Source organism: Papio anubis, chromosome 10 (genome assembly GCF_008728515.1).
Source record: "Papio anubis isolate 15944 chromosome 10, Panubis1.0, whole genome shotgun sequence".
Classification (NCBI taxonomy): Eukaryota; Metazoa; Chordata; class Mammalia; order Primates; family Cercopithecidae; genus Papio; species Papio anubis.
Window position 1 is genome coordinate 51,711,844 of NC_044985.1, and position 21,542 is coordinate 51,733,385.

At 40.3% G+C, this 21,542-nt stretch overlaps 1 protein-coding gene across 7 annotated transcripts in view; it reads right to left on the reverse strand.

Annotated features, from left to right (window-relative positions):
• Positions 1 to 21,542, reverse strand: part of STK39 (serine/threonine kinase 39) — a 292,939-nt gene that overhangs the window by 85,845 nt on the left and 185,552 nt on the right. The window lies entirely within an intron of this gene.

Genomic DNA, 21,542 nt, shown 5'->3' on the forward strand with positions numbered 1-21,542 from the left:
TGAGAAATATTTGCTATAATTAAAAAACATGGAATCCTTCCAACTCCTAAGTCCAACTCTTGGAGAGGTATTAATAATATTCTATTTATTATCATAAAATATTATATTATATTATTTAAAATAGTAAAAGTTCCAAAGGAAACACCAGGTTTACGGGAAAGGAAGCCATTGATCACACCTACTTGAAAAGTAATTTGCCCAGGCTAATATCACTTCTTCTATACTGTATGGTTTAGAAGTGTGCTGTTCACTGTATATCTGGGGAAATAATTATTGGCTCTTTAAAAAAAAAATGCATGATCTATCCCCACAGTTCCTTCTCTACAGTATGTCTGCAAATGGAGGTTCATCTGTCAAGGTGACATCAAAATCAGATTTCTGAATTTTCCAATGAGAATGGTAATGCTAGTTACTCATCTGATCTCTAAACCTAAGAATTCCCTTCAGTCGACATACAGCAAATGTGTACTCTAGATGGTGGTCAGAACTCCTAACTTGGATTAACTGCTATCCTTTCCCTGCTAAAAGCATTTCCTTAATTTTAAGCTCAAGATCTTCTCTCAGAATTGATCAGTGGAAAGAAAACAGACCTGAACTTGGTTTAGGCTCTGAAGAAATAACTTTATGTTGTATGCTGTAATTCAATGAAGACAAGCCCTTGACTTCTAAGGAGTGTCAATCTAACAAAAAATAACTCAAGAACATTTTTGCAACAGTAGGTCAAGCTCTGTGCCATGTTATCCAAGGTTCTTTATAGAAAGAACCAAGAGATAAATTCCGCTTGAATTTGGTTTCAAGCAAGAGGTTGCCTCTCTCTATAGTCTTTTAATCCTGTAGGTCTACTTTTGTCAGGAGAGGAGGACTATATAGACAACTATAATTTCCTGGTTGCTAACAAGCTGAAGCCTAAATTCACTTCTCAGTGATTGTAATTATATCACTCTGAGTTCCTGGCCCAATTCTCTTTCCACTCTCAAGACATTTTTAAAATCTCATTTTAGCTTCATTTTACTTCACCTACTTTATGCTTTCATACAGTAAGTCACCTTAAATCTTCTCTGGAACAAGGCAAGGTAAAAATAAATCATTCATTTATATCACGTGGTTACATCAATGCTTACTCAACTTTCAGTTCCTCTAAATATTTCTAGGATATCTCTCTGTCTATCTATCTATGGAAAAGCTCTGCCTTTAAAAATCATCTTCACACTCAACCTAAATTTCTACTGTTACTTTTGTATATTAAAAACAACAAAGAGATAGGTTATGGCACAATTCCTATTTGAGTCGGGTTAGCCCAGTTCAAAGGTAGGGGTCACAATGGAGTCTGGGCATTCCTGGAAAAACAATAACAACAGGTTTGAAGGATCTTAATTCTATCTCCCTTCCTTCTTTTTTTTTTTTTCTTGAGATGGAGTCTCGCTCTGTTGTCCAGGCTAGATTGCAGGAGTGTCATCTTGGCTTACTACAACCTTTGCCTCTTGAGTGCAAGCAATTCTCTGCCTCAGCCTCCCGAGTAGCTGGGATTACAGATGCCCACCACCATGCTCGGCTAATTTTTGTATTTTTAGTAGAGACGGGGTTTCACCATCTTGGCCAGGCTGGTCTTGAACTCCTGACCTTGTGATCAGTGGGTTTCACACATCTTGGCCTTCCAAAGTACTGGGATTACAGGCATGAGCCACTGCACCCGGCCACTTTCCTTAGAATTTAGGAGCTCTGCAGGGTCCATAGATGGGGTTTTGGGGATCAGTACACCTATCTAAACCACCAGCAAAATACTATGTAAATGTTAAATATGTATTTGGTGGGGGCAGGAGGGGGAGGCTACAGCCTTAATCTGAGTTTTTAGGTCCCTAACACCCACGGTTAAGAACCATTATCTACCTGGCCCCTCCGTCCCCACTGCCCAACTTTACCCAGTCAGTCTTCAACTACCTGACTGATGGCTACGAACACAAAATACAGTTCAAAGCCCACCTTTACTCAGAAACCAGATTATGTTTTCCTTTATCATTTAACTTGGTTTATTCATTTTATACCCCCAGAACAGTGTATGACGTAACGGTGGGCACCAAAAAAAGGTCAATTGACCAAATAAAATTAATTAATCTGAGGCATTCTATTTATTAGTCATTGATGGCAAAAAAATCACTCATCAATAACTAATAGAGGCAACTAATCTGGAGGGTGATGATTCTTAATTTTTAAACTGAACAGTAACAGAATCAATTAAGTATGTATATACAGCAAAAAGGCAAACAATCAACCCCCAAAATGTAATTTCCCTACTTGATTAAATCATGTTGCAGCTGCTTCTAAATTTTAAAATACAGAAGCAATGCAAATTTGAATTTTCTCTGCAGATTCTCCTTGCAGGAGTGACACAGCAAAAAGGAATATAATAGCTTACAACTAAGTCAAAAGTACAACAGAGGCACAATTTCTGACCATCAACAAAGGTGTAGGCTGCTGCTAAAACAATCATAGCCCTTTCTCAATTCTTATGGTTTCTGACCCAAACTTTGTCATTGGCACATATTATTCTGTGAAGATTTTGATCGTCTCACAATTTCTGACTTCGTACTTGCAGCAGCCTTATTATGTATGCTTTAAAGCTAGAGGATTTTAATTTCCATTTTTTATTTGCACTCAGGAGGCCGCAGATTATCCAGTATAGAAATTCCCTAGAGTGAGAATCTCTTTATATAAAATGATTCCCTACACTCGCAATTCTTTATATCAGAACAATAATAGATGTAGGCATTATTATTGAGGATTTAGCTAGTGGAAAGCAACCTCTCAAATAAAACAGCACTTCATCAAAATAATTATTATTCCTTTCTCTGGGGAGGTTGTGTGAAAGCCCTTGTTCATCTCTGCAACATGCTAAAATGTATCATTTTTATATGGCTCCTTTTTTTCATGAAGTAGGCAGGAGCACAAGTAAATAACAATAGCTGACTTTTGAGAGAAAGGGGAAAGATCCTTGCAATACTGTTGAGTATATCACGGGTACTGTCACTTTAACAGCAGAGATAACCTCCCTTTAAGGTAACCTTAGACTTAATGGACCTTTCTACAGTTTCAACACCAATAACATAGTAGAGATTAGGATGGAAATATATATATATGTCCTTTCCTTATCACTCAGTATGCAACTTGAAGTCCAAGGCCACTATGATAAGTTTGGGGTCCTTAAACACGGTGATTTACTGAACATCATAAAGTCAATTCTAGCCTAAGAGAAGTTACTGGGCATCAGCTTGATTTGTCCTTAAAGTAAGCTTGATAAAATACTGAAATACGACCCAAAGGCTGTTTATGAGAAAGATGCTAACACTGAAAAGATCGGCCTCTAAGAATTCTCTAAGAAAAAGGAAGGAAAGTATAAAAGGACTAGGAGTTTAGAAAAAGAGAAGAAAGAAGAAGATTAAAATATACACTGCACCAAATCTTCAAATACCCGAATTCATACACTTTGTTGCACTGTGGTGAGGCAAACCCAAGGGAACCAGTGACAGCTATTTGGGAAGGTGAGTGAAGGCCTGTCTGTCTGCAGTGGAAGGAGAGGCCAACTGCACACTGGGCACGGGTCACAGAAGACAAATAAGATCGGGGAAGGAGACGAAGAATGCAAACCAACAAACCATGTCTATGGGCCAAACAGGTAATAATTCCAACAGACCCACTGCCAAGGTTAATTACATTCTCCTTTCAGGTAAGTACAGGAAAAAGTGAGTAACTACACTGAAGAGGAATCAACCTGCTAACAGAGAAGAGAAAGAAAAGCATTCAGTGAACAGCAAGCTCCTTACAACTTCTGCTGAAAGGCACAAGTAAAAAACAAACAAAAAAACATTGCTCATTTGCATCTTATGAGTGACCAAAAAAAAGTTATAAACAAGAATATAATGCTGTTATTTCAAAATTCAATTTGGTTAAAAAAAAAAAATCAAGTTAGTCCTAAACCTGTGTGTTGGTACCTTTTCATATTTCTCCTTCCATTCCTCCCACACCCTGGGTGTTTCCTCTCCTTTTAATCTACAGAACACAGCTAGAAGCTACACAGCAGAGCTGGAAGGCATCCTCTAGAACAGAAACACTCAGGCCCCCTGCCTCACCCACCTGCACATCCCCCACAGCAGGCCAGAGGCAGTCTTAGCTGTCTACCCCAGTTGACACTGATATTTGAAAAACGACACCATTATTCTCAATTTATTTGAACAATTCTTCACATGTTGCCTTATATGGTTATTCAATATTTTCTCTGTTTATATCCTTATTTTCTTAAACCAAAATATAAGATCTTTCAAGGACAAGGTTTATGTTTTAGAATATTCCCATGGTAACTTGCCTAGCAGGAGTTCAAGAGATGTATAGATGAATGACTACGACAGTGGATATTAGGTGAATCTTTTCCTGTCACCCTAGCACTGTTCCTAGGATGCTAAGCTAAAAATAACCAGGCATCAGCTACCCCATATTCTAAAGACTGATGCAAATATCATACTACTCCTTTAAGGCTTATTAACAATTGGCCAAAATGGCTATGCTAGCCCCAACCACGACCTCTGACTCCTCCAACCCCTACCTTTATAAAGAAAATATGGGGAAGGGGTTAAGAATGACAGGGAACCCTCTATTGGTCTAGAGTGTGTGCTGAGCTCCCCACTACCAATACAACTGCAGGAGTCCCCCAGAGAGGCACTCCACAGGCCAAAGGAGTGGGCAAGGAGGGAAGGCTGGCATCTCATTCCCCAGATCAATACCTGCTTAGGGAGCAGACATATCCATCAACCCTACCCCTAGTGCCTGAGCAAGGAAAAGAAAACTAGCAAGATGGCTGGGCATGGAGGCTAACACCTGTAATCCCAGCACTTTGGGAGGCTGAGGCAGGTGGATCAGGAGATCTGAGGTCAGGAGATCGAGACCAACCTGGCCAACATGGTGAAACCCCATCTCTACTAAAATACAAAAAATTAGCCGGGCATGGTGGCATGCGCCTGTAGTTCCAGCTACATGGGAGGCTGAGGAAGGGGAATTGCTTGAACCTGAGAGGTGGAGGCTGCAGTAAGCCAAGGTCATGCCACGGCACTCCAGCCTGGCGACGGAGGGATATTCCTCTGTCTCAAAAACAAAACAAACAAACAAAAGAAAACTAGTGAGACACAGCAGAGTACAGAGAAGGAGCAGCCATTCAGCATGCACACACACCTACCCGTGTGTCTTGGTGTGGCGAGGGGGTCACCTAGAAGGTAGGCCGCATCAAGCCATCTTGCCATCACCCCACGCCTCCCAAGTGGAGGTGAGCAGAAGCAGAGCTGGCTTATATCTCTTCAGAGAGTCCCATCAGGGTCATCACTGAAGAGCCGGCCTTTGGACACCTGCCTCAGAAGATACTGGCAGCCAGTTAGTTTTAGAGAAGCAGTGGCAACCAAGAGGAAAAAGCAGCCCAAAAAGGGAGGAAAGGGCTAACTGAGTTCCCTCCGCAGCGAGAGGTGTCAGGTGGGTGATGGGAGGAGACAAAGGTGAAATTGCATACAAAAATGGAAGTTTAAACTAAATTTTTTTATATTCCAAGTAACAGGAAAATTATGGCCTAATGCCAAAGATGCCATTAAAAGATGGGAAGGGAAGATCTGACAACCCTTTAAAGGCAGTGACTAAAGAAACATAAAACTTTTGTTTTTTTACCCAGCGAGTATAGATTGTACAATAAACTGATTTAAAAAGAATGAAGAAAAAACAACTAAAAAAAAAAGGAAAAAAAAGAATGAAGCATTTTTTAAGTTCCCCATTTTCTTTTAGATGTTGGAGAAAAGAGGTAAAAGAGACAGAATGTTTTAAGAAATAAAAGAAAAGATTCTTCTTAGCTACTTGGATATTGCTAAAAATACTCTATAAGCAAACAATACACTTCCTGCAGCAGAACAGTTAGGCTAATGCAGTCAAAAGGCCAATCTGACGAGCATCCTTGGTGTGATTTACAATGTTAGAGTTCAAAACGGTATAGCCATGCTGTGGTAATAAACATTCATTTGAAGTGCTTTAGAGGCCTAATAATTCATTTGAACATTCTCAGAGAAAGCCTTCTCTTTTGGGGGAGGGAGCAAAATGGTGCAATCAAACCATAAAAAGAGAATGGATCAAAAGACAAAAACCCCATCAGCTTTTTGACTGAGCTGACCTTGTATCTGCTCCACAGCAAGAAACACTAGACCCAGTTCCAGACAAATGTACAAAGTTTGGTTTTACAAAATCCCCAGAGCTTCTCCATTAAGACAACAAAGGCCATCGGTGGGCATGCTGGCAAATTCCCCATGTAGGGATTGAAAAGTCATCTTCAAGTAGCCACTGCAGCATGCTCCGAGGTACAGGATTAGTGTAAACTTATGGGGACGGGAGACCAAACTTCCTCCCCGGGGCCCTCTGTGTCAGAAAGGTGGTTTGCCTTCTTACCCAGGGCAGAAGCCCTCCAATGCTTTTTTGAAACAAGACGTATCTCTGCAAATAAAAATGAGTCAAAGAGTTTTAAAAGAGGACTTACATAAATACTTTGTGGCCAGGCATGCTTGACAGCATCTTCCATATCCAAATTCATTAAAAACTCAACCAAAACTCATATTTTCTTTTGGAGATTAAAGTTACTTAACTACTTACCTCACTGGGGAAACTCACTGAGCTAAGCAGATTACTAGAGGACAGCATGGAGTTTTATTTTCTGAAAAATTTTTAAAAGAGTAGTTCTTATATTTGATAGTTCCACTTCTATGTGGTCCAGAGGCTGAAAGCTCAGGAGATAATCTCTAGTTACTCCATGCAGCCAAATTCTGATTAAACTAAGATCCTTATCAAGTGATGGGTTTTATTTTGCCATAGTTCCCTAAAATACAGTTATTTTCTGCCTCCTTCTTGGCCAATTTTTTTTTTTTTTTTTTTTTTTTTTTGAGATGGAGTCTCACTCTGTCGCCCAGGCTGGAGTACAATGGCACAATCTGGGCTCACTGCAACCTCCGCCTCCAGGGTTCACGCCATTCTCCTGCCTCAGCCTCCCGAGTAGCTGGGGCTACAGGCGACCACTGCCACGCCCGGCTAATTTTTTGTATTTTTAGTACAGACGGGGTTTCACCATGTTAGCCAGGATGGTCTCGATCTCCTGACCTTGTGATCTGCCAGTCTTGGCCTTGGCCTCCCAAAGTGCTGGGAGCCACCATTACAGGTATGAGCCACCTCACCCGGCCCAGCCTATACTTTTTAAGTTCAGGTAAATTCATGTTCTTGTCTCTCATGAACATTGGGCCAAACTGGGCCACTTGTAAGAGGTCATCTGCAGGCCCCAGGCACAGTACAGGACCTGTGTAAATGAAACCTCCTAGAAAACACTACCAGAACCACTCAAGCCTCCAATAATTGGCTCTTGCTTTATACTTTCCACCTCCTTTGTTGTTGACTCTTCAGGTTCTCTAGCTACCTTCTGTAATTAGCACTCCCACCACCTGACTACCAGCTACTGGCATCTAAGCTAGGCGCCATATCCAGATGCTCATATCGTCTCTTTCCCCTAGCTCTGCAATGCCTCTGATGTGACCCCAGACCTTCCTTTACCCATGTAATACCCTCAACAGCATCACACAGACTAAATGTGGTCAGCTCTGGCAAATGCCTAATGCATCATGTTATTGACAAGACGGTTTTCATCACCGTTTGCAAAAGGAACAAGTGATAGCCCTGATAACCAGCGGCCACTGAGTCCCTTGTAAAACCACCAGCCCTTTGCCCAGATGCTCTGGATTGTCAGTTGATGTAACAGTCAAAGAAAAACAGTGTGAAATAAGCACTACACAAGACTCAGGATCTCTGAGAGCGAAATGAAGAAGATGAAGCCTCCCCTGAGTTAATCAATTCTCTCCCAGCTACCACCTAACATCCGGAACACACGGCTAATGCTGGATAATGACAAGAATGGAGGCAGAGAGACAGATAAGCTCCAATTTCTGAGTGAACAGAAGTCCTGGTAATTTTCTTACCAGGTTGCCTCCTGTCACCCAAAAGATATTTTTATTACTTTCCATTGCCTACCAAACAAAATCCCAATTCCCTAACACAAAATCCTTAACTAAGTACCTGCCAATCTATATTTCTGGCCTTTTCTTTCACTGGAAGCTATCTAGGGCAGCATTTAAATGAGGGCCCACCAGGATCAGATAACACAAGTTAGAATTCCTGCTCAGGTACTAAACAGGAGTGTTTAACTCTCTAGGCAAGTAAATTAACTTTTGTGCTTCAGTTGTTTTTCATCTGTAAATGAGAATAATACTAGTATCTATTTCACAGTGTTGTCAGAAGTAAAAGAAACAAGGCAGGGGGCATTTAACACATTGCCTTGCATATGAGTAGCAAGCAGTAAATGCTATCCATAATAGTAACTATGACTCCAGTCACCAACTGAGAACTAGCAGTTCTCCTTGCCCGTGACCTACGCTTGGCTGACTTGTGTCTGTGTTCACACTCTTCCTTGGGAAATAACCAGATGTGTGTAAGGTGGCATTGTTTGTAATAGTGAAGCGTTGGAAACACACTACTCATGTACATCAGGAGAGAACTGGGTGTCTGATTCTAAAGGAGGGGACTACATGGGAACTACAGATTCCAGATCTCTACTTGAAAGATTTCATAGGAAGGCACACCTTCCAAATTACCTTGTACTTTTAAGCAATCCCTCTCATCAGCTGAAAGGGATAATATGCAATTTCATACTTCCATATGATTGTCTCAAAACACCGAAGAAAGTAAGTTCACACACATGTATATCTTCTTTGTAGCATTTGGCATACACTGGGCACTTCAAAGGTGCTCCATAATGATAATCCAAGCTCATGAAAGTTCAGTGCCTTACTTCAGGGAAACCTGAATGTTAGGAATGTGGCAGACACTGCATCAGGCCCTGTAATACCAAGAAATGTGGGACCAGAAAGAAAGCATAATAAAAATTAGAAATTATATACCACGAATAAAGAGAGACACTTAAAATCTTTCTTTAGTTTCAGAATAATAGCTCCCAAATAAGTCCACAGCCAAATCTCAGGAACCTGTGAATAAGTTACTCTTCATGGCAAAAAAGGATTTGGTAGATGTAAATAATTAAGGACCTTGTGATGAAAGATTATTTTGGATTATCCTGGTGAGACCATTCTAATCACAAGGGTCCTTAAAAGCAGAGAACCCTCCTGGTGGTCAGAGAAAGAGATCTTGCTTCTGTGTTAACAGAAGCAAGGACAGAGAGATGTTAAGCTGCTGGCTTTGCAGATGGCAGAGGGAGCCGAGGGATGCAGGCTACCTCTACAAGCTGGAAAAGGTAAGGAAACAGACTCTCTCCAAGAGCGTCCAGAAAGGAATGCAGCCCTGTAGACACCTTGAGTTTACCCCACTGAGACTCATGTTGAACTTCTGAACTTCAGACTGGAATACAATACACCTGTGCTGCTTTAAGCCAATAAGTATATGGTAATCTGTTATAGCAGTGATAGAAAACTAATACAAAGGCCAACCAATGAAATTCACTGGACAGGAGAGATTTCCCACAATACCATCAGTTAACAACAGCATGAATTTTACCAAGGAGAACAAAGTTTTCTAGCACTTTGGGGATTGCAAAATAAAGTTTAAATTACATTCCAAGAAGTCTGGTTTCAACAGGGAAAGAAAAGTTAATGCAAAGAAAGCCCCCAAACCGAAATATACTTGTTACCTTTCCAAGACTCAGCATCTCAAGGAAGAAATCTTACCACTCATTATCTCCAGGGATATGGTAACGGAGAACTGAAATAACTCTGCAAACAGTCTCCAGAATTATTCATCTCTGATCAAGAGGACAAGTCCTAAGAGACAACCTTCCCTGATAAAACTGGAGAGGAGAATTTTTAGAATGCTAAGAGCAGCAGGTTACCTCATCAGCAGCCAGGAAAGGTGGAATATAAAAAAGGATGAGGGAGACAGGCTCTGCACAGCGATAGGAAGGATAACATAAAATACAAAGGCATGTGTTAAAATTTCAGGCTACTACCAGGCAAAGTATCAGGTAATTAACATTGGCTTAAATGCCACCAAAAAAAGCTGTTTAAGGCACTATTTTTAAGACATTTTCTCTTCATGCCTATCTGTGCAATAACATTAAAAGGCTCATGAGAAAGAAACAATAGTTCACAGAAGACACGAGAGTCCCCAAAACATGACCAAACAATTGGTCTACCCTGCAAGACTGCCTCCTGGCCATGGTGCTGTGGAACTTAGGCTGAGAGGAGAGCAAGGATGCCCTCCACTCTACTCTTTTTTAATTTTTTGAGTCTGGTCTTAAATGCCTAGGCTCAAGCGATCCTCCTGCCTTGGTCTCCCAAAGTGCTGCCATTACAGGCGCAAGCCACAGCGCCCGGCCCCCTCTGCTATAGTCTTAAAGGTTGATATTGGCGTCTGACTCCTGGGGCTGACATTGACTGGTCACGTGACATGGCACAATTCACCCCACTTCTCTGAGCTGAGAGCTCCCCTGAAAATGCCCTGCCTCAGAAAGACAGCCATGGTAAGCTCCACGGAGGCATGCCAACTTCCATCCTCTAGCTGCCAACGGGTATTTGGTTTCACTCTTTTTTTAGTGAGAAAAAAAAAAGAATGAGGAAGACTTTTTTCTTTTTTAACTAGGAAACCTTCTACCAAAGAAGGCTCTGTGGGAAGAAACACAGCACATCCACAGTTTCAAATGTGAGCGATGAGAGTTGGTCCTGAGACCTAGAGATGGGAACTGCCAGTAGACACTGTGCTAAGCTGAGGGGAGGTAACACAGCTGGGTCTCAATGGAGGGCAGGGAATGCTCATGCAAGGCCCTTGTTTAGCATCCCTTTTTTTATTCTCTGACACACAACCTGCCTTGCAGTTCTTGCCTGCCGGACTGATCGTTTGGGTTATATTTCCAGGACTCTCCACACCTTCTATGAACTTTTGTTCCATTCTCACCAATCTTTTCATGTCTTTATATAGATAAGCATGCAGAGAAAATGTCTTTAAAATAGTAGGTACCTTAAAAGTCCATTTTTGTCTCAACATAAAAGTATTTAAAAGAACAAAATATAGGAGATTATGTCAAAAGGAATAATTTGCCTTGGAATTTTTGTAGATGAAATCTAGCAGGCTGGTGCAGTGACTCATGCCTGTAATCCCAACACTTTGGGAGGCCAAGGTGGGTGGATCACCTGAGGTCAGGAATTCGAGACCAGCCTGACCAACATGGAGAAACCCCATCTCTACTAAAAACACAAAAATCAGCTGGGCATGGTGGCACATGTCTGTCATCTCAGCTACTTGGGAGGCTGAGGCAGGAGAATCGGCTTGAACCTGGGAGGTGGAGGTTGCAGTGAGCTGACTGCACTTCAGCCTCCAGCCAAGGTGACAAGAGTGAGATTCGGTCTCAAAAAAAAAAAAAAAAAAAAAGCAATCTAGCAAAGGAGTATTTTCTGTTTACATTTCCACTATAATGTCAAAAATAAAGAGCTGCAAAAGCATCTTGATATTATTATTTGTAAAATATGCCTTTCACTAAAAATCATTCAGTAGGCACCTGCGAAGTACCTATTTATTCAGGATCTGTAACATGCTAGCCATTGTGTAAGGTTCGCAGAGCATAAAGGTGATCTCGTCTCCTCCAACTGTTACGTCCAACACAGGCTACTTCCTCTAACTCCTGGGTGCTCACAGCAAGCAGCTAAGGGAGGATTCTTTAAAGAATAAGCTTTCGAAGGAAGTATCCAAAAGAACCGCTTCAAAATGGAACCCTGTTACATTAAGAAATCATTCAGTTTTGCAGCTTCTCAGTCCAGGGACCTTGTTAAAACCCTGCTGTAAAAACTCAGCACCAACACAGAGTGAGGAAGCGCTGTCTGCCGCTACACAGATGATGACAACCTCTGCTGACCCAAGAGCCAGAACCAGCTCCTAAGTAATCCCCACGTGCTTTGATACTGGGCTTACTCAGTTCTGTGTCTTCAGGCTTCTCAAAGTCTAAGAGCATTTCACTAAGGTCAAAATTCAAAGCTAAAAGAGATTTTCCTACTGGGCAGTTTTCAAACATCATTCTTGTACATTTAACCTTTTATATGCTACAATACTGAAAGACTGGGAACTCCCTCAATATCAAATAATACTTTTTCAGTAATGTAAGTTTTGGTGCATTCAATCCAAATACAAGGAAGCCATTAAAAAGGATTCTATAGATTTGTATTCATCGATATGAAAGGGTATCCAGGACATACTACCAAAATAAACAAAGCAGATTAGAAAACAACATGTGTTGTTTTATAATAAAATAAAAAGTTCATACAACATTTTAAAAATTAAAAATCTACGTTAACATGTATGTAGAAAAAAGTCTGGAAGAATATTTACCAAGAGGCTAATAATTATTTCTGGGTGGTGAGATTATGGATAATGTTATTTCTTTAATTTTTGACTTTCTGAATTTCTAAGATGACCATTTATGGCTTGTAAATAAAGAATAACTATCATTAAAGAATTCTATGTATCCTCTATTGCTGAAAGTATTTGTACTCACAATGTCCTCTTGCTCAATTGTCAAGGAAAAAAACAATATTATCACAGAATGAATGGTTTTTCATTCTTCTATTTTGCTTCCCTTATACCAATTTTTTCCACATATAAACCTTCTTTCCTTTAGCATGTTTACCAGCAGAAGGATTTTGTATATGCCAAAGGTAACACCTCACATGACCCTCTATCACCTATATGTATACTATTTCCCTATACCATATCATCAATAACATTGAATTAGTGTCAGAAGACCCAGATGCCAGCCAGCTGGAGAATTACAGCTGTGACTGCAGGAAAGCCACTTAACATCTCCAATCTTTCTGTTTCATCTGTCAGCAGCAAATGTAGGATGAAAGGAAAAACTAAATCAAGCAAGTGATGTGACAGTGCTTGAAAAATTATTAAAACACAATAAATGCCAGTTGCTATTTGCAGCAGCATCTTTAGTATCTCCTCCAAGAAAAATATTTTCTGATATTCCTGTCATAACATTTAATGATGAGCTTTTTTGGGAAACATTGTTAAAAGAATCTTTATGTGAAATGTTAATGGGAAGATAGGTAAATGTAACAATCCCTAAAGTACAGGAGTTTTTTACCACATTCAAAACAGGACTGAATAGAGCAAGGCCACAGGGTCAGGGAAGAAGAACAAGGACCAATATGTTAAACTGACCTAGGTTCAAGACCCATCTCTTCTTCTAGTGAGCTTTACGGTGTTACAAATTATTTCATGACTTTAAACCTTAATCTCCTACATGTGAAATGCTGGTAACAACAGGATGGATGCTATGGTGGTTTTATGATGATTAAACAAGACAAAGCAAATAATGTGCTTATCACCATGCCTAGCACATAGTAGGCATTTCATCTTTTTGAAGGATACCACCAATAAAGCCAAGCTATACATCAGGGACTCAAATTCTCAAAGGAAAGAAAATAACCAAAAAATGAAGTAAAATGCCAGATACTTTTTGGATCAAAGCACTGCATTTCTATTAATTTGGTACCTACGTAATAACATATACCGCTCTACTGAAAAATAAATGTGGTCTTCTCAGAAATAAGTTAAGATGGGTAAACCCCTTACCAAAGACCACAGCCTGATACTGCCCCTGGATTCGTCCTATCCATTACTCTTCTCAAAATCTGATTGTCGAAAAAAACAAAACAAAACAAAAACAAAAAACAAAACCACTGGTTACTATGGGAACAAGCACACCAAAGATAACATCTAAACAAAAGGGCTTTCACCTTCCTCTAACCGCCCATAGCTCTTAGTTTTATGTCTCTTCTTACTGCATTTATCACATTCTACCTTATATTATGGTCACTTGTGCGGGATCTGATCTCTCCGCCTACATGGTAAGCTCTCTGAGTGCAGAAACCTTGCTTTATTCATCTTTGAATTTTCTACAAAGCCTTGCACAAAGAAAGCAGTAAATAAGTAGTTTGCTGTGGACGGGAAAAAGAACATGTACTAAAAAAGCATTGCATAACTGAACACTACGCCTACACTATTTGACCTCTCAGGGAAAAAATTAATCAAACCTCCCAGCCACTTGACTGGTAAGAATTATACAATTAACCCTATTTTACAGGCTGGAGAACAGTTTAAGAATTCTAATTCCTGCTGAATAATGATGGAGTTAGAATTCTGGCATACTCATGCTAAAATAATGGTCAACATAGTTTCTAACAGATTTAGCTTTCTTTCTGAAATCATAATTTACTAAGTCTATTCTTTACAAATAGCTAAGTGCATCTTTTAATAATGAAACTAAAATAATAAATTGAATTAGGCAATAATTGTCATGCTGAGTTAAAATAAGTATCCCATGCTAGAGATCATTTTTCCCTACCAGCAGGAAGCCACTGTGCTGATCTGGGGTTTTTACCTGGTCCCTCAAGGTCCAATGATACTGCTGCATAATAACAAGGTAAATTCATGATGAGCAAGTTGATGGGACATACTATACCAGCGTATCCATGTACAGCAATTGGCAGGGCTGCCTTCAGCAAAACTGTAAACCCCATCCATAGGGCTGAGCTGTCAAAGTATGAACAGCATCTAATACAAAGGAATTAATAATTTAACTGATAGATTTATCATTTTCCAAGTCACTGAGCTTGATTCTAATAAACATGTTTTGTGTCAAATGCACGACTATTTTATTTGATGAAAGATAGACTAACGGAAAAATATTTGTATAATGTTTGACTCAAATCAGAAACCGTATTACCATCTACTGACAGTATATAAATTACAAGGTGGTCCACTTGGTATTTTTCTCCTGAGATTAGCATTTAGGAGGATTTCCTTACCTTGTACTGGCTTTAAGATAATTCAATTTCTTTTGATATCATAGATGACAATATTTTTTGATATCATGGATGCAAATATTGAAAACACATAAAAGAAAAAGACAAATCTGCATTTTAACTATCTCCAGCATCTAACGTTGAGCCTTAAGGTCTAATCCTATTCTCCAATATTGCATATAACAGCAAATTAAAGCAATAATATATTTTTTTCAAGGAAGAAACTACCCTTTTGTCTCCTCAGACTGTTGCCTATGATCTCCAGGAATAAATAAATAGTGGAGAAACACACTACCTGTAGCCACAGTGTATTTGTCTTTTCTCCTGGAGTGTGACATTTTGAAAAGGAAAATATTTCCCAGTTTCCTACTTACAGAATAAAGGTGAGCTTCCGGGGGAGGGGTGTGCAGTGAGGAAGGAAGCCACGTTCCCAGCAGGTAGGGCTGTAAAATGCTATGTCCGAAAGAAAGTCACAGTGACCTTTCCAAGAGGTGGAGAGGGCAGCCACCCACACAGCATTAGTTAAGGACTGATGACGGGCTGGCCTGAACTAAAGTCTCCTACCCACTAGCCTGTGGAGCATAACACACATAAATGTCATGCCCAGATAGGCTCAGGGGATAAGAAACGCAAGCGTACTGCTTCCCAATACCCAACAGCCATGCATCACATTGAGGAGTGATTCACAAAGAGAGTGAGGGCATATACAAATATATGTGCATGTGTACATATGCAGGCATATATGTATGTGTGTGTACATGGAGATATGTGTATGTACAAATGCACTCACATGTATCAGAGCCTTGAATGGAGACGGAAACATATGAGGAAGGTGCAAAAGAGGGCATGGATTTTTAAAAATCTGATCAACACCAGCCAAGAGCAGCCTTCCAGCTCCCTATCACACAGGATGGTTTAGGGAATAGCTTGTTCAGGCCCAGAGATGATGCAAATGATCCAAAGTAGATTTCAAATGGGGAATGGGTATGAACAAATTGTGTGGCAGGGAACAACAATGGATAGTGGGTTTTTGATACTCAAAGAACTTATAACTTCGAAGGCTATAAAAGAAGGAAGTCAGACCTCTGAGGGGTGCTGGGGTGAGAGAAGAGGGCAGGGGACTGCCACCCTGCACACAAGAGATCAGCCTGACAGCAATTCTATGATTCATATTCACTTATGACTTAAACAGTGTTTCTAAGATGGGGGCCCATGGCTATGCTCACAGAATCCTCTACGAATGTTTTATTTATTTACTTACTTTTTTGAGACAGAGTCTTGCTCTGTCACCCAGGCTAGAGTGCAGTGGCATAACTTCTGCTCACTGCAACCTCCACCTCCTGGGTTCTAGCAATTCTCGTGCCTCAGGCTCCTGAGTAGCTGGGATTACAGGCATGTGCCACCAGATTCAACTAATTTTTGTATTTTTAGTAGAGACAGAGTTTCATCATGTTGGCCAGGCTGATCTCAAACTCCTGGCCTCAAGTGATCTGCCTGCCTTGGCCTCCCAAAGTGCTGCAATTACAGGCATGAGCCACCTCGGCTGGCCCTCTATGAATGTTTTTAAATGTTGTGTTTCCTTAATTATAATCACACGCGCATACACACACACACACACACACACAGACAGACAGACACTTACATGCTGGGTCATTATTAGCCTCCAGTGATCCCTGTTCCAGCCTCTTAATCCTTCCGCATTTCCCTAGAAAATGGACTCTCCTGCTCTCCTACACAATTATTCTCCTCTCTTCTAAAACCTCCATCACCTTCTTTTCCTTCCTCACTCTCAACTAATGACATTTCCTGTTTTACGGAGAAATTAGAAACAGAAGACTTCCACGCAAGGTACAGTGTCCTTGCACCTCTACCTGCCTCCCCTGTCTGCCTTCCTCTGATGGTAGCAGCACCATCCATGAGGTGACCTCTCCTTTCTCCTATCTAACAGATGTCTGGGGATCATCCCTGTTCACCCATTTGAGAACATCAGTCTGGCACTGTCCCCTCCCTCATTCAATTTTTCCTTCTCTATTGAATCTTTCCCATTCACCTGTAAACATGCTTTTTTAAAAAAATCCTTTACCCAACATTCTCATTGAGCTATCACTCCACAGTTTTGATCCCTTGTGTTGGGAATTTCTCTCAAGAGTTATCTTTACTAACAAGTTATCTATCCTTGTTATCTCCTGTTCTCTCCTGCCAATCTCTTGAACCCAGTTGGACCAGGCTTTTGTCTCCATCACTCCACTGAAAACATTCTTGCCAAGGTCAAGTATGTGCTTCATTTTGCAAATATCCTTGATCTATTGATAGCATTTGATGCAGCTTTTCACTCCTCCTTTCTTCAAACACTTCTTCTATTTGTTTTTTAGGAACTTCACTCTCTCTTCTACCTCATCAGCCTCTTCTTCTCAATCAGCGGATGCTTATCTATGCAACACCTGTGACAGTACCAGCCCACTTCTCTTCTCTACCTTCACTTACTCCCTAGATGATTCCACTCATTTCATAACTTTAAATGCCATGGGCACCAACTGTTCCCAAATTTACATCTCTAGCTCAGACATCTTTGAAATCTTGTATCCAAATCCCTACCTGATACGTCCTCACAGACAACACAAGCTTAACATGTGCAAAACTGAGTTCTTTATTCCATCCCAACCTGCAACTCAAACTCTCTTTCCCATCTCAGAAAATAGTAACTCCATTCCTCCATACTTTCAGGCCAAAACCTTGAGTAATCAAGTTCTTTCTCCCAAACCCGGAATTCAGTAACTGCTTACCACTTCCATTAGTCCTCACTCTGGTCCAAGTCACATCACCTTCACTATGTCATGGCAGTAGCCTGCCAAGGGACTCTCACAGCCATCTTATAAGGTCTCTATATGGTCTGTTCTCTACAGATCAATTGCAGTTCTCTGTTTAAAATTTTATTCAGATCATATTACTCTTCTGCTCACAGGCCTCCTGGTTTTCTGCCCTCTAACAGTAAAACCCAAAGTCTTCACCACAGGCTACGCAGCCCTACGTGATTTGGCCCCTGCTAACTCTCTGTGCCCATGACCTTGGCTCTGCCTGCACTGGTTTCCTGGCTGTTTTTCCAATTGCTTATAACACGCTTCCTGCTTCAAACATTTGCAAGTGCTGTTTGCTTTGGTCTGTTCAAATATTACTTAATTTGGAGAGCCTTCTGTGGTAGACAGAATTCTAAGATGACCCCAATAAACCCATTCCCTAGTGAACCTACCCTGCATCATCCTCTCCCTTTGAGTATGAACAGGACCTGTAACTATGATGGGACGTCACTCCTGCGGTTAAGTTACGTCGCATGGCAAAGGTGCAGATGTAATTAAAGTTCCACATCAGTTGATTCTGAGTTCATCAAAAGAGAGATTATCCTAAGTGAGGCCTGCTTAATCAGGTAAAAAACCTTGAACAGAAAGACTGAGGCCTTGGGGGTGAGGGTGGAGTAGGGGAGATGGTCCACAGCTGCTCCTGAAAGGGCAACAGTCATGTTGTAAACTGTTCGTGGCCTATAGGAGCTCAGGGTCTCAATCCACAACTGCAAGGAGCTAAATTCTGCCAGCAGCCCAGAAAGGCTTGGGAGAGGACCATGAGCTCCGAAGTGCATGCCTTAATTTCAGCCAGAGAGACACTGAGCAAACTACCCCGGCTCAACTGTACCCGGACTTCCAACCTACAGAAACTGAGATAATAAATGGGTGCTATTCTAAGTTGCTAAGTTTGTGGTAGCTTTTCACACAGCAACAGAAATCTAATATACCTTCTATAATATCGAATACCATCCCCCTTACTTTCTATCCTCCTGACATAAATTTTCCTTCAGACGACTTGGTATATCATACTTGCAATTTGAATATTTGAATTTTTCCTCTCCCCGGCTCTAGAAAGTAAGCTCCTTTAGGGCAAAAAGTATGCCTTTTCTTTTTGCTACTGATACATTACAGCACCTGAAACAATGCCATGCACATAGTAAGTGCTCAATAAATATTTATAGAATGAATGAATGTATTTACCGTTTTCATTTACTTTAGAACACAGAGATCTCAAAAAAGTTTAACACTGTTTAACTTACAACTTCCAAAGGCTATTTCTCAAACTGAAGTACAAGGACATCCCCCCGCTTTCCACCCCACTCCAACAATTTCTGAGAGATTCATGAGTTCACAAATATGAAAAGTAAAAGTCTAAATAACTAGCTTGTAAATATTTAGTGAAAACAAAAGTATACCAACTGCTATGTACTGAATCGTGGCCCACCCTGAAAAAAAATTCATATGCTGAAGTCCTAACCCTCCATGTGATGGTATTTAGAGATGGAGCCTTTGGGAGGTAATTACGTTTAGGTGAGCTCATGAGGGTGGGACCCAAGAGACACCAGAGAGCTTGCCCTCACTCCCTCTCCACCATGTGAGGACTCAGTAAGCAGACAGACAGCTGCAAGCCAAGAAGACAGCCCTCACCAGAAACCAGCCACACTGACATCCTGATCTCCACAACTATGAGAAAATACATTTCTGTTGTTTCAGCCACCTAGTCTATGGTATTTTTTTTATGGCAGCCTAAGTAGACAAATGTACCAACAATTAGGTATCAAAAAGTGTTCAGTGAAAATAAGTCATACTAAAATACATTTCTATTATTAGAAAGTGTTTCTATGTCATTAGATTCAGGAAAATGTCATTAATGTGGTACGTGTTAACTTCAGCAACATATATAATAGATCCCTTTATGATATCCGTCTGAATAATTGGGTTAGATGTCCACTAAAAGGCACTGCATTTGTTACTGGTTGAACAACTGGACCAAAGAACACTAGTTCATTACTGAAAGTCACTCCAGCAGTGAGTGTTTCTAACAGATGTCAGGAGACTCTTCTCCCTCAAACTTCTAAACACCTTAATCAATGTTTCGGATAAAGATTAAAATGCAGGTTAATCAGATTGGCAATGGACATACATCTAAACACTGGAATATGACACACTGATGATCATGACTGAAGTATACAGTGGACAAGAAATGAATCAAAACTATCAGGTTGATTATTAGTGATAAATGATAAGTTGTATCTAGAGTTGCAGTTCAGAATTAGGCTTGTAGCCCTTTTAAAAAAAATCAGCTGTTTTGCTTGGCTGCTGAGTCATGCTGAACATGTCACCAATGTGCATGGACATTTCAAAAGGCAATGAAAACCTGGGCTGAGAAATATAAAGTGTGTATATAAAAAAAAACACATGTTCTTAATACTGTATTCCAGCCTGCTCAGACCACACCTGGAATCCTGTATTTAAATATGGGCACTACATACAAGAGGAACACAAAATAGCCACATAAAAAGAGTTATGAGGTCAAATAGGTTTTAGATGAAAGAAAGTTCAACAAATTCCCTTCTTATAGAACTTCTTAAAATATTTAATATGTTAATATTCGTTGTGATTTCCCAAAAAAAAAAGTGTATGTGCATGTGTGTGCCTGTGCACAGACTGATGAATAATGTACATTGTTTTTTAACTTATTTGAACATAGAACCCTTTCTTGCTGGAGCATCATGTAGGACTAGTGATCTAAGCCACAAACTTATGAAAACAACCTACACTCACATGAGAAAATATAAGAAAGGCAGATGCAGACTAAATATTAATAAAGGTGAGCAACTAGTATTGCAAGAGCAATATACAAACTGTATCATGAGAAAAAGGCTAAAGATTCTTACAATACTTTGTCTAAGAAACAAGAAGAACATTCCTTGCAAATTTACAAATGGCTCTCAGAAAAATAAGGGAATACATTTGTCTTATATTGCTCTAGTACCCAGGACGAAATAATATCTAAAGTTAAGGCTCAGTGGTACGTGTTTTAACACATTTTCCAGGAGACTTTTATCCAGACAGTCTGATATTTGCACTAACGGGGATTACAGCCCACAGGAGCCCAGAAAAGAAAAGTCAGTTTAATCTTCAGAAGGAGGAAGAACCATCCAACAATTAAGGCTTTTGTTAGTATTAAAGGGGCCACCATGAAGAAAATGTGAGTTTTAGTATGCACAGAAGCTAGGTAAACATAAGCAGGGACACTAAAAAAAAGATTCCTGCATATATAAAGTGGGCAACTGGACTGTTGGATTCTAAAGGTCACTTCCAACACTGCATGCTCAGTGTGCCAGACTAAAACCTCGGTAGTCTTGCTCACCATTGCACCTCAATGACAAACATGAGCCTGGCACAGAGCTCCTGGCACAGTGGGCTCCTCGTAAATATGGGCTGAATTAATGAATAACTGAACAAGTAAAATATAAATGAAAGAAGTACCTCGTTCGAAAGTCAGACAAAAAGGAAATGGACTATCTCATTCTTTAGTGACTGCTAAATTCATGAACTGTGAATAATAATCAAGGCTACTGTCAAATATAAGGACAACAGCCTTGTAATAATTTCACTTCTTGACTGGGCAATTAACTCTGAATTGAATCACACCAAGGGTTACTGTGAGGTTCCCTTGATAAATATGTGAAAATGCAAGACTATAAATGACCATCAGAAGTGGGGGTGATGATGGTGCCAACGGTCTACTTAGATGGACTATGATAACTCAGAGGGGTGGAAA